The sequence below is a fragment of the Heterodontus francisci genome, chromosome 34, assembly GCF_036365525.1.
Source record: "Heterodontus francisci isolate sHetFra1 chromosome 34, sHetFra1.hap1, whole genome shotgun sequence".
In the NCBI taxonomy this organism is placed as follows: domain Eukaryota; kingdom Metazoa; phylum Chordata; class Chondrichthyes; order Heterodontiformes; family Heterodontidae; genus Heterodontus; species Heterodontus francisci.
The window spans coordinates 35,090,900-35,105,440 of record NC_090404.1 but is presented as its reverse complement, the minus strand read 5'-3'; the positions used below and the strand labels follow the sequence as shown (position 1 = coordinate 35,105,440).

General features: G+C 45.0%; 2 pseudogenes; one reads left to right on the top strand and one right to left on the bottom strand.

The window, feature by feature from the left end:
• The window catches only part of LOC137348818 (zinc finger protein 208-like), a 104,738-nt pseudogene that overhangs the window by 37,487 nt on the left and 52,710 nt on the right, over window positions 1-14,541 (top strand).
• LOC137349452 (U2 spliceosomal RNA) lies at window positions 4,365-4,471 on the bottom strand (annotated as a pseudogene).

Genomic DNA, 14,541 nt, shown 5'->3' with positions numbered 1-14,541 from the left:
CCGTGCAGACCACTGCCTGATGGACCGGTGGTCAAAGGTGTTTTCCCGCAGAAACTGCTCCACGAAGGATTGGTGGTACGGCACCGCCCAACTGCACGGAGCGTTCCGCGGCAATGTGACCAGGCCCATCCTTCGCAACACCGGGGACAGATAGAACCTCAGCACGTAGTGACACTTGGAATTTGCGTACTGGGGATCTACACACAGCTTGATGCAGCCGCACACGAAGGTGGTCATCAGGATGAGGGCCACGTTGGGTACATTTTTACCGCCCTTGTCCAGAGATTTGAACATCGTGTCCCTCCGGACCCGGTCCATTTTAGATCCCCAGACGAAGCGGAAAATGGCTCGGGTGACTGCCACGGCGCAGGAATGGGGTATGGGCCAGACCTGCGCCACGTAGAGCAATAACGTGAGCGCCTCGCACCTGATGACCAGGTTCTTACCCACAATGGAGAGAGATCGCTGCCCCTACATGCCCAACTTTTGTCGTACCTTGGCTACTCGCTCCTCCCATGTTTTGGTGCACGCCCCGGCCCTTCCGAACCATATCCCCAGCACCTTCAGGTAATCTGACCTGACGGTGAAGGGGACAAAGGATCGGTCAGCCCAGTTGCCAAAGAACATGGCCTCGCTTTTGCCGTGGTTAACTTTGGCTCCCGAGGCCAGTTCGAACCGGTCACAGATGCTCATCGGTGTGCGCACGGACAGCGGATCCGAGCAGAAAACGGCGACGTCATCCATGTACAGGGAGGTTTTGACCTGAGTGCCTCCGCTGCCTGGGATTGTCACCCCTCTTATGCTCGCATCCTTCCTAATAGACTCAGCAAAGGGTTCAATACAGCAAACAAACAAGACCGGGAACAGAGGACAGCCCTGTCTGACTCCAGATTTGATCGGGAAACTTTCAGATTCCCACCCGTTGATTGACACTGCGCTACTGATGTTTGTGTAGGGCAGTTGGATCCAATTGCAGATTCCCTCCCCAAACCCCATTTTGGAAAGCACGTCCATCATGTAGGTGTGCGATATCCTGTCAAAAGCCTTCTCCTGGTCCAGGCTGATGAGGCAGGTGTCCACCCTCCTGTCCCGTACGTAGGCGATCGTATCCCTGAGTAGCGCGAGACTATCAGAGATCTTCCTGCCGGGTACAGTACAGGTCTGATCGGGGTGAATCACCAACTCCAGAGCAGACTTGACTCGACTGGCTATGACTTTGGACAGAATCTTGTAATCAACATTAAGCAGTGAGATGGGCCGCCAATTTCTGATTTCTGCCCTCTCCCCCTTCTGCTTGTAAATGAGGGTGATGATGCCTTTTCTCATGGATTCTGACATGCTGCCGGCCAGGAGCACACTCTCGTATACTTCCAGCAGGTCCAGGCCGACCCAGTCCCACAGGGCCGAGTACAACTCAACCGGTAAGCCGTCGCTCCCGGGAGTTTTACCCGTCTCGAAAGACTCGACGGCCTTTGTCAGCTCATCCAGAGTTAGCGGCTTGTCCAGTCCCTCCCTCCTGCTGTCATCTAAGACCTCTGTGATAGATGACAGGAAGGACTGGGAGGCTCTGCTGTCTGTGGGCTTCGCGTCATACAGCCCAGCATAAAAGGATTTGCTGATCCTGAGTATGCCGGGCTGCGAAGACATTACCGAGCCATCTTCTTCCTTCAGGCTGCTGATAACAGAGCTCTCTCTGTGTACCTTTTGGAAGAAGTAACGCGAGCACGTCTCATCCTGCTCGATGGAGCGGACTCTGGACCGGAAGATGATCTTGGAGGCCTCCTTGGCAAAGAGCGAGGCCTGCTGGCTCTTCACCTCTTGGAGGTCCTCCTTGACCTCGACCCCCATTGACTGCAACCGGAGTAGATTTTGCATAATTTTCTGGAGTCGGGACCGTTCCCTCTGTCTCTCTCTCGCCTTCTGAACACCTTTGTGGATGAAGAACCTCTTGATGTTCTCCTTAATCGCTTCCCACCAGTGAACTGGAGACTCAAAGAGGGGTTTCACGGTCCTCCAACCTTTGTAATCCCTTTTGAGTTCCTCAACGTTCTCTGGGGTCAGCAGTGTCGCATTGAGCTTCCACGTCCCTCTGCCAACCCGCTGGTCATCCTGTAAGTGACAGTCGGCCAGTAAGAGGCAGTGGTCGGAGAAGAACACCGGCTTGATGTCGGTGGATCCGACCGTGACAGCACGGGACACAAACAGGAAGTCAATCCTGAAACGGGCAGACCCGTCCGATCTTGACCATGTGTATCTGCGCTGCGCTCCGTCTGCAGGTTTGCTGAAGACGTCGTGCAGTTTGGCATCCTTAACTGTTTCTATTAGGAATCTGGACGTAGCATCCCGTTTGCTGTCGTCACTGCCGGATCGTCCAGCCGCATCGATGATGCAGTTGAAGTCACCGCCTAGGATGACCGGCCTGGACGTCGCCAGCAGCAGTGGGAGCTGCTGGAAGACGGTCAGCCGCTCGCTGCGTTGTACCGGGGCGTACACGTTGATCAACCGGAGCGGAGCGTTGTTGTACATCACGTCTGCTACGAGGAGGCGGCCGCCCACCACCTCCTTAACTTCGGAGATGGTGAAGTTACCTCCCCGCAGCAGAATACCCAGGCCGGAGGAATGGCAGTCATTACCCCCCGACCAGATCGATGGCCCATGGGACCACCATCGCGACCACTGCCTGTAGGTGCTGAGGTGTGGTATTCCACACTCCTGCAGAAACAGTAGGTCAGCTTTGACCTTGGCAAGGTAATCCAAGGTTGAAACACATCGCGTAGTAGATTTAATGCTACGCACATTAATGGAAGCAATTCTTACACCCATTTTTTACTAAAAATTAGTTGTTGCTTCCCATACCATTTGACCTCGTTAGTCCCAGTCCTTCGGGATGTTCCTGCATACCCATCGTGTGCGCAAGCAGTTTCACGTTGGTTGGGCTCAGAAACTCCTCCTGATTTTTCATGCAGAGGTTGTGCCGCTCGGGTGACATCGGGGGGGTCTTGTAGGCAGAGAGCATTGGGTTGTCCTCAGCTGCTTCCATCTGTTCCTCCTCGAAAACATCACAGCTCCCGGTCTCCCGGAGCTCAGGTGCGCCAGACGTGTCTTTGCTCCCGGTGTCGCAGAGCTGAGAAGCGTTGGCCACTTCGTTACGTGTGGGGCATTGGGGTTGGGGCACGCCGGGCCCATCACACCTTCCAGTGCCCGGGGGCTGGGATGCTTTATCATCCATCTCAGAGTTCCGCCGCCTCTTTTGAAGGGGCTGTCGTTCCAGCATTTCCCCGTCCAGTGAAGAGGAGTTGTTGCAGTCTGATTCAGAAGAGAGCCTCCTCTTGCCACTGGTTTGGGTGGTGGCTTTGGGATGTTTTTTCTTTGTGGTTTTCCTCTGGACCACTTGCCACTGACCTGTTTGTCCATCTGCTGCCTCCTCCTCCATTGATTCTGTCTGTGGAGGAGGGGTTTCCGGGCGCTGGGTAGGTGCTGGGTCGTTGGTTTCAGCTGCCTCCCCTTCCTTCTCAGGTTGAAGTTCCTCACTGCGGAGAAGGTTGCTGGTCTCCTTTCGAACAGCGGACGCCTTTGTCGAACCTTCTCCCGGCCTATCCTTGGACCTTGCCGCCTGAGCATAGCTGAGGCAACGTTTGGGACAAGTCTTGCAGAGATGGCCTGCCGCACCGCACAAGTTGCAACACTTAGTCTGCTTACAGTCCTTGGTCTGATGGCCTTCCTCCTTGCAGTTCTTGCAAACAACCGTGCTGCAGTTGGCTGCCATGTGACCAGATTTGCCACAGGTGCGGCAAACTCTGGGCTGCCCAGCGTAGACCAAGAAGCCTCGACTTCCCCCGATAGTGAAGCTGGAGGGAGGGTGGATGATGGCTCCACTGGGATCTACCTACAAGGTCACCTTGACCTGCCGCTTGCTGGTCCAGATCCCAAAGGGGTCCTTGACATCAGTGCTGCTGCCGGCCACCTCGACGTACCTGGCGAGAAAGGTGAGTACATCCACCACCGGAACATGGGGGTTGTAGAGGTGAATCGTCACCACCCGGTCCCGTTGTGACGGAAGCGTGAAGAGCGGCTCCGCTGTGAGGATCGACAGCGGCGCCCGGTCCCCTTTCTCCTTGAACGCCTTCAGGAACTTGATGCATCCCGCCACGTTCCGGAACGTCACGTCGAAGTATCCACTGCTGGGGAAATCCTGCAGGCAGAAGACGTCCGTCGCTTGAAATCCGCAGCAATCGAAGAGAATTTTCTTGATGAAGAAGGTGCGATCGACTGGTGCATCTCCTTCCTTGTCCTTCACGACCACCCGAACGGTGTTGCGCACTCCCTGGCCCGAAGCTCGAAAATTGGTTATAGCCATTTTACTCAAAGCTTCCCCAGGATCAAAAGGCAATGATCATGGTCTCTTCTCAATCAAATAAGCACTGATAAGAACAGATACTACTTGATCTTAGCCAAAAGGCCGAGAAGCTTAAAATGGTTTTGTTCTTGGTAAACTCCAATTGCACAAGTTCTGCCATCTCACAACCCATTACAGCCAAATATACTTTCTTGCCTTGTGCCCTTTCCTTTTGATCTCATGACAATGAGGAAATTCAGTGAGAAGTTTTCTTGTCATTTCAATCACCAGATCTGGAACCTGCTGAATGACATTTTAAATGGTGCCAACCCTTTACTGCAGCTCAACTCATCAAACATTCACTGTTATCATTGGCCTATTCGGTATCTTCTTGCACTACATCTGCTGAACAACATTACTTTCTTGTAGCTCCACTTTCTTCACATTGAAAGCCTGTCAGAAATATGCAGTTTCAAAGCTAAGCAACTTGTAAAAGATTGGAAGAGGGTGACAGTGTCTAATTGCGATTGGGAACAACTCTTGTATATTCATGCGTTCAGTATCTGGAAGAAGCAGGAAGATGAGATCCTGGTGCTTATTTATCCTGTTATCTGTGAAACCCATCGTTTCTCAATGTCCTGCATCTTTCATTCCCACTCCCTGCTTTCCAGGTCAAGCTGGCTTTCACAAATTTGGTCTGTTTGCATCAAGCAGCTCATTCACCTGCAAGCTGGAGGAGCAGAGGGAGCTGGAGGAAAAGCAGTGATAGAAGCAGAAGGAGATGCCACATGAAACTAACAGGATTTGATGTGTGTCAGTTGTTTCTGCTGATATATGACAGCCCATGTGTTTCCTTGCACATTTCACAGGAGCCGCATTGATTCTGTTGTTGCGTTTTGGAAATTGAAACTTGTACATCCGCAGCTTGTGGTTCTGTTTCATGTTACTGTCCATTTAATGCTTATGCCTTCATCACTCAGTGCTGTCATTACCTGGATAAATCATTTCTGTTCAAACTAAACACTCCATTTTGTATGAGAAACATCTCTGTGGTGAAAGTAGACTGAAGTGAAGGAACAGGAATAGCAGCGCATGTCAGTTAACTTGCCGGGCAGTGCAGTCAATTCCCTGGTGGTCTTGCTGTGTTTATTGCTTTTATATAGCAATAAGGAACCAAACAATCTTCAGTTGAGTTGTCATAAACTGTGAGTTCTTTATTGGTATAGTAACACATTTACAGGAGAGCTTGTCTCACTCATGTGACCAGGTGTCACGTTCAACTCCAGTGAACTGATCACGTGTTGTTGTGACATCACTTCCTCTGATGGTGAATAGCATTTAAACTGTAAAAACCATATCACAACATCCCCTTTCCTAAAATGGAGACACATAAAAGACAACTATGTAAATAATGGAGTGAAATGACTTTTAAAAATATTTACACACACATTGACGATGATGTTCTTCAGTCTCTGAATCATACAGGCGGTCTGCTGACTCAAACTGATCTTGTGAAAATGTAGTTTCATGGAGAACTGGACTTCTCAGCCTTCTTGACTTGACTTTCATGTGTGGTGGGGCAGGCCACCTCGACAAAACCTGCCTCAGTTAGGCGCAGGCGGCAAGGCCCAAGGAAAGGCTTTCCATTAAAATTGACACATCTTCACAGAACACCTTTTACATGAACAAGCTATAAATAGGCAGAAGCAGGACATTGAGAACATGAAGCTCTGTAAAACCAATTATCAGCTGTCAGGGAAGTCTCATGAAATTGTATTCTGAGTACAGTGCAATTTTATTCATTACATATGCAAAATTGTACAAAATTACCATTACACAACTAGTTTGCTTGAATAACAGTGTTATAATTACATGAATCATTGTAAAAAAAAAATCAGTCATTTTTAGTCTTCAGCCACTAATTTTCAGACCTTTTGATCTTTTGCCACTCTCACCCCGGTATTTGTTACTTATTTTTGTGAAATACTCTCCCTATTAGTGCTCAACTGCTGATTACATTTATATGTATTTATACATGTCTATAAAGTGTCTGTGTGCCCAGATTTAACTAAGTTGTGATTTGTAACCAATAAATGATGTTTTGGCCATGACTTGTAGTCTGGTATCTTGGTGATTTGTCAAGAAAGTGTACTTTCCTGCTTCTTTCAGGATTCCATTTAATCCAACAAGGGTGACTTGTCCCTGACCACAACAAACTACTATGGGTGCTGGTATATGTTGGGTTTAAGTGTAGCAGATTTATTAAGTAATTTATATTCAGTGTAAAGAAGTAATACTTAACAACGACAATAGTGGCTTTCTGTTCCTCAGATCCTCGGTGGTTGCCCTCTGAGTGACTGTGACGCAGTCTCTCTCTTGCTGTGTTCTGTTGACTGAAGATACTCTTCTTCCTTGCCCTGGACTTTCTGTATTGCTTCTCATGTTCAATAGCTGTTCTTTTATACCCTTTTTGGCCATCAGACCACCTTTCTCGTTTGCCCGATGGTTGGTCCAGGTCCTGCGAAGTCAGTGACTACCCTACTCTAATTGAGGCTTAATCGATAAAACATGTTGACAATAATTGCGATAAAAACCTATGAAGAGTTCTATTCATTACGGTTGTTATCTCCTTGGACGGTATGAATTTGTACAGAAATTGATTCTTTTTTAGCAAAGTTAATGAATGTTATTGGGTCACAACACTTTTTCTGCTGACTGTGTTACAGTGAGTTACAAAGTCCTACTGATACTGAATTTCTTACAAGCTTCAGACTTAGTTTTTAAACTTAATACTTTTAAATTAAAGCCCATTCTTTCTAACATGATTCTTAATTCATTAATTATAACTCAGTCAAGGTCCATTGCTTTGTAATCATTGTTTCTTGATGGGTTGCTGCTTAATATATACATGTAGTTGCTGATACAAGACACAAAATTAACTTCTTTGTTCATATGTTAGTATTAAGATGATTTCCTTGATATTGTTAGTTATTACAGAGGATACAGTGTGAAAATAGTCAAGTTAAGCTAAAAATCTAGCTACCCAACCTACTTACAACTCCCCAGTTTGAGGGTGAAATATATGACAATATATTGACCCCTCACTACTTTTCATTGACTGTTACTTTCTTTTAGACATAAGAGCTGGGTTCCAGCTCAATTCAGTGTTCTTCAGCTGTCTTGAGGTAAGATTTCTCAAGTAACAGAGGATGGCTATTATTACAATTGTGACCATCGTTTGTATCAAAGTGAACAGAATAGAAATAGTTCTGAGCCAGGGATGTTGACTTGTATTCACAACTGTTTCCCACCTATATCTATTTCCCAAATTTCCAATTCCTCTCTCTCAATGTTCATGTTCTTGTCACATCTTAAACCAGTGCTTTTGGGATGTTGCAATATTTTAATTATAGATTATAAATCTAAGGATAGAGGGGGTATCTCCACTGAATTATTGTCTTTAATGCTTCCTCCTGCATTCCAAAGTCGACTCTGATTTCAGTGATGTTTTAAGTAGGTACAGGGAACATGATATCATTCCCTATCTGGGTGATCTTAGTGGGTTAGAAACAATACACCAAGCAGTGAATTATCTTACAATATCCCCACCTCGAGGGCAAGGCATTTATGCCGACCCCTCAAATTAAATTCTTGTATACTCTGAACTTACATATTTGTTCTGTGATCATGTTTAATTGTGATCTTGTTTGGCACACCAGGTGCTTCAAGTAGCAAGTGTGGAGCAGTAAGCATATAAGGACCAATAACTGGGTTATATTCCAGGGGCGGCACAATGGTGCAGTGGTTAGCACCACAGCCTCAGCTCCAGTGACCAGGGTTCAATTCTGAGTACTGCCTGTGTGGAGTTTGCATGTTCTCCCTGTGTCTGCGTGGGTTTCCTCCGGGTGCTCTGGTTTCCTTCCACAGCCAAAAAGACTTGCAGGTTGATAGGTAAATTGGCCATTATAAATTGCCCCTAGTGTAGGTAGGGGAATATAGGGACAGGTGAGGATGTGGTAGGAATATGGGATTAGTGTAGGATTAGTATAAATGGGTGGTTAATGGTCAGCACAGACTTGGTGGGCTGACGGGCCTGTTTCAGTGCTGTATATCTAAATCTAAAAATCTAAATCTAATCAATTCATGTGAAATTATTCTAATCCAGAGGGGAATTTCCATGTTTAACCCTGTTTCCCACCAATGTGATAAATCCCCTACCCCTGGAATTTCTTTAGCTATAGTTTTATTTCCTTGCTGCACTGTGTAATAACGGCATTGGGAGGTGTTCACTTGACTTATTAATGTTGTTGAGGTTATTGGTAGTTCAGGGATGTGGTACCCAAATTTCGTGACATAAACCCCTGGGTTTATGTTCAAGCCATCTTTTACTTGTGAGACCTGTTGGTCAGGCATCTCAATGGTGAGGAAGGTTTTCCCCCTCGGACTGTGGTTTTGATCGGTGTAATACAGTCGGTCCCAATTTGAACATTTAAGTTCCTGTGATGGTAATAGTCTTCTCAGGTGATAAAACAGGACTTCCCTTCTCGTACATAGGCCGTTCTAGTTCTCACATCTGATGAACCTGGAACTTCCACAGTGCAGTTCATCCCCTTCCCATTCCAATTAAAAGCACATGTGGCTCTTCAATGATCATATAAATCATATGGGCAAATGAGGATATCCATGCTTGTTCTGTATCCCTGTAGGTTTCGTTCTATCCAAGTTAGTTCTTCTAACCTGATCAACTATTGGAGTGATGTCAGGAATCGATTAATGACACTTTCCCTCATAACCCCTATGTTTTCTGTTCTAAACAGAGGATTAGACATGGTTCCATTCAGAAGACTGGGCATGTGTACTACTAGTCCCAATAGCTTCTGGTTCCCCACCTTGTGGCATTTGTGCTTGACCAGGTGAACCTCAATCAGACTCCTAATTTTACAGAATTCTGCATCGTCCTGATAACAGGATCATCCTGATAAATGTCTATTTGTTACCCAAGTGGGAAGATGTCCTTCATTAATAACTTCTCGGTTGTCTCTGAACCGTTCTACCAACCAATTCCCATATATGACACATACATCATTATGAGTTGCTTGGTCAGCGGCCTTTCTGTCCTCTCGGGTAATGTTATTAATCTTTCTCACATGATTTTCTGTCTCGTGTATAATGTCTCGTAAGTGCACGCCCATTGTCTGATCCTCTCCCAGCTCTTCATGTTCTATGCTATTTTCTTCACTGAGTATATTTATCAATTTCTCCTGTCCATAACTGTATCTGTGAAACTGCCAAATCCATAGAGTTAATCATTGAGGTGACTGTATTAAACCAGTAAATCCAGCATTTATCAAGCCTCTCTTTCGCCTACTTCTTGTTTGATTCATTTCATTTCTAGTAGTGTTCTCATGGAGGAATGCATTCTGTACATCCTCTACACTTGGGACAAGGTAGTCTTTTCCCAATCCCCGTCAAAAACCGCTGTCTCATCCCTTGAGTTAACTGTATTGTTTTATTGGGACACCATTTGGGCAATACTAAATCAGTTAAGTTTAAAATGACAGGGACCACTTCTGGTATTACCTAGTGATATACTGCTTTGTGGGTGGGGATAATTACAAGGCCATTTCCAGGTCCTGCTTCTAATTGAGGACATTTCCTCTCTTGGCCCTGACCCCAAACATCTGAACTATCCTCCTTCTCATACAGTGTGAGCATTACACTGTTGAGCTACCCGTTGGTCTTGTGCATGCAGTTATTGTATCCTTGAATCTTATCCTGACTCTAGCTATTCCACCTCCCCTACCCGCCTTCCCCCCATCAATGTTAGGGTAGTTATATTCTCCCCATTGCTTCAAAGTTACTAAAAAGGTTCGTTGTCCAATTTCTGTTATTGGACCATACATTAGACCCAATACAAGAGCACTGCCCTTTGTGTCTCTTCCACCATCATGGCCAACACATTGGATGTATCCTTCACTCTCTGAAACCACTGGGCCTTGGTTTGATTCTTTTATCTGCTCCCAAGTCCCTTTATTCTTTCCCAGAAATTTCCACACGCTCGGGCCTCCTTTACCTTGCACCGAAAACCCACTCCATATCCCTCTTTTATTTCTCACATGGAAACTCTTCCTGGGAGAAGACCACAAACTATTATGTGGTTACACTATCTCTTTTACTATTTCTTATCCAAACCGGGAGATCCCCCTCATATGTTTTATATGAGTCATTGTCGTTCATTGATCTTTTGTGTCCACCAAGAATCTGAGGTTCTGATCCATAAATTGCAAATGCGATGCATTCAGCTTCTTTGTCCAAAGATCTCCTTCAGGCATCTTGGTGTACTGAGTAGATCGTGTCTCGCTGTTTAAAAAAATGTGAAGATGAAAACCCTGGTGTCTGCTGCCTTATACTCAACAAAAACTGGTTTCAATTGTCAGTCAGAGTCCCATTTCTGGGGTGCCAATTGTGGCTTTCCTGCTACTTTCAGGATTCAATTTAAGCCAACAAGGGCGACTTGTTCGTGACTATAACAAATCACTATGGGTACAGATATATATTGGTTATCAGTGTTGTAGATTTATTCAGCAGTTTCCAGTCAGTGCAGAGAAGTAACACTTAACAAAGACAATAATCACAGGCTGATACTCAGAACCTCGGCGGTAGCCCTCCAAGTAACTGTGGTCCGGTCTCTCTTTCTCTTGCTGGGTTCTGTTCTCTGAAGATTCTCTTCTTTCTTCCTCTGGGTTTCTCGTTCTGCTTCTCATATTCAATAGCTGTTCTTTTATACCCTTTTTTGCCTTTGAGCCTCTGTGGCAGCTGACCAGATCCTGGACTATCTCACTCATTCTGTTTAATCATCATTTTTAAAAAACTTGAAGATTACATTTATGCTGAATTTTCTGGTATCTCTTGGTTCCATTTTCTTGCACCTTTGTTATTCCTTATCTCGAAATTCATACAGTTGTTACATGAGGTCCAGCAATGTCTTTTAATCGAGTGATAACAGATCTTAGAAGCTTTAATCTTCTGTTTTTATTGTAATTTAATGAATATTCTGTCTTTCACTATCTGTTAGTTTCAAACATACCAGGACATTCTTTTCACATTTAACTCAAGGTTTCTTTCTTGCTGTCCTGCCAGTTTTTAACACAGCCGTGGCTCAGCATCAGGCTTTGCTTCTCAGCCTCAGACCATGTTTATCTCAGCTTACACATAGTATAGTTACTTTAATGATATCTGGAAAGAATTATTACAAATAATCACTGCTTATTAAGCTTAAACTCTTCAAGACGCTACACCAAGCAGTGCTGTGAGTCTGGAGACATGTAGACCAGGTCAAGTAAGGACAGCATTATTTCATTCCGAAGGAACATTGGTGAACCAAATGGGTTTTTATAATAATCAATGACAGTTTTATAACATCATAACTAAGAGTTGCTTTTGATTCCAGATTTTTCAGTTAATTGAAGTTTTAATTAATTCAAATTAAATTCCACCAGCTGCCATGGTTTAAACCCATGCCCCCAGGCTGAAATCCCATTACATTACCACTATGCCACCATCACCATAACACTGCAGCTCCTTGAGTACAGGAGAATGTTTGTTCTCTAACACCTCGAGGGGACAGAATAAAGAAAGATCCCAACTGCGAGAGATCCCCATATCATTTGCAAATATCGTTCAAATGCTGACAGGTTCAAACTGCCAGTTTCCATCACATTGAAGTCAATGGAAAATGGGAGAGTGGTTATGTTGGAACAAAACACTAGTTAGACCACAGCTCACGTCCTTCAGCCCCACAACCTCTATGTTGTTGGATTACACCCTGAGATAGACAATGTAAACAGATTCCCCTCACCCACCAACACAGCAACTTCTTCACAAAACACAAACACGTTTGTAAGAAATGATCTTCTTTTCCGAAGCTGTGTTGAGTATCTCTAATGACTCCTCTTCCCCAGTGATCAGAAACAGCGTCTCTTCGGATCCCTGCAAACATCCCTGTGATCGAGCTCACACTGATGGGTCTGTAGTTCCCTGGCTCTGATTTGTCTCTGATTTGGAAAATGGGAACTACGTGAGCTACCTTCCAATCTTAGAGAATAATCCCTGACTCTACTAAGCTGTTGAAGATACAGACAAGGGGCTCACAGATCACCCATCCCATCTCTTTCAATACCCTTGGGTAGATATCATCTGGACCTGGAAAACCATCAGGTTTGAGATTTCCTATTTTATTCAGGATGACAATCCCTTTCTAATTTAATATTTATGATGTTATTGTTGACAGCACATCCCACAGCTGGAATCTGAGCATCATCCACAGGAGTGCAGACTGATGTGAAACAGTCATTTAACAGTTCTGTCATAGCCTGGTAATCTGTTTCAATCTGTCCTGAACTGTGTCTCAGTGGCTCGAAACCATCTGTATCCAACTTCTCACTCCTGATGTAGCTGGAAAAGCTTTTGCCACTATTACCACCATTGTGCACCATATTCTTTTCCAAATATCTCTCAGCTTCTCTAATGGCTGTTTTTGTCTTCCTCAATTGTGGGTGAAATTCGTCCCGATTCTCCTGGAAACAGAATTCAGCTTGTTCCAAATTGGGTTCAATGTAAAACAGTTCGGGGAGTCAGGCATCATTCACCCATAGACTGACATGGGCAAGTAAAACCCCAGACAGATCCTTAGTAAGGATTCCTCTGGTACCTCACCTTATATTTGAAAGGATACTGAAACCCAGCTTTCTCACAGTCCACTCCTGGAGGCTCCACTCCCTCAGCCTACAACCTTCAGCAGAGGCAGTGGTGGAGTTCCACAGTGGGAGTGATCCCAGAGTAACTGAAGTGATAGCACCCCTGTGGATGTTCTGTGTATTTCTAGTTATCCTGGTGTCTAACACTCATACTTCAATAAAATATGTAATTCCTGGCAACACGCTGCAGGTCCTTCTTTATCTGGAGATTAAATATCTGTTGTATAATTGTACCAGAAGTGAACTCCTCCTTCTGCTACTGATGCAGACTTGAATTTATTTAGTTTCAAAAGGTTTGTTTGAAATTAAGTAACACCAGTGTTAAAATTGTAGTCTCAGGACTGTCACACAAACACATTCAATCTCCACAGAGTAATACAATCTTGATTTTCAGACTGGAAACTTAAACCTGCCGTTTCACTTTCAGTCAAGAACAAAACCCAGTTTTACACCAATCTCTGATTTGACAGCACGTTTCCAGCATTCACTGTTGTTCTTCTTGACTCTACATATAGTTGTAAAGGAGCCTTCTGTTTCGTGCCCAGGAGCTCTGAACATAGAAGAGAGCGGCTGGAACACATTTCTTACAGGCCTCAGGATCAACCCACAAGGTGACTTTGCTGTCAGTGAAGAGAGACAAGAAAGACCAAAGTGCTGTTTGTCCCTCTCAGTGTGATCCTGAAGGACTGTGTTCAGGCTGAAGTTCTGTTCCTGCTGTACGATCCTCCCCCAGATTGTCCTTTCTGAACTCCAGCCAGGTGATGCTAAACACTCAGGTGGGAAAGAGAAAAATCTACAACAATGTGTTTAAACAAAAGCTGATTTCTTTGACATTTATTTTCTTCAGGATTATCCTATCAATCGAGGTCTTTGCTTTGGAAGATGGAAGTGAGATGAATTTCCAAGCACAATTCATTCAAACTGCAGGCCAAGTGGTTGCATTGTTGAGTTGGTAATCCAGGGTTTCTGGATAGATCGACTTTCTCAAAGACATTTGAAAATAGAAATAAAAGCAACATTCTGTACATGTTGGAAATCAAAACAGTAACTGCTGGAAATACTCAGCATCTGCTGAGAGAGAAACAGAGTTCTGATGAAAGGTCACAGACCTGAAACATTAACATTAACATCACAATTATACAGCAAGACCTGGTAGCTCAGGTGGGTAGAGCACTGCGGTAATAACACAATGATCATGGGTTTAATTCCCATACAGGCCAAGGCTTCAGCCCAGGGTGCTGTCAGTGCCTTGTTTGGATACATGATGCTGTTGTGTTGTCATTGCACTTATCATCCACAGGCCATGGGTTGTTGTCAGAGGCTGAGAGTTCAATCCGTGACAGCCCGTGCTGTATTCTGGACTTCATTATCTCAGGCAAATCTGGTCTTTTTTTCAACTCAGCTCACTGAAGGTGGCAGAAATTATCATTGATTACTGGATAAACCCTT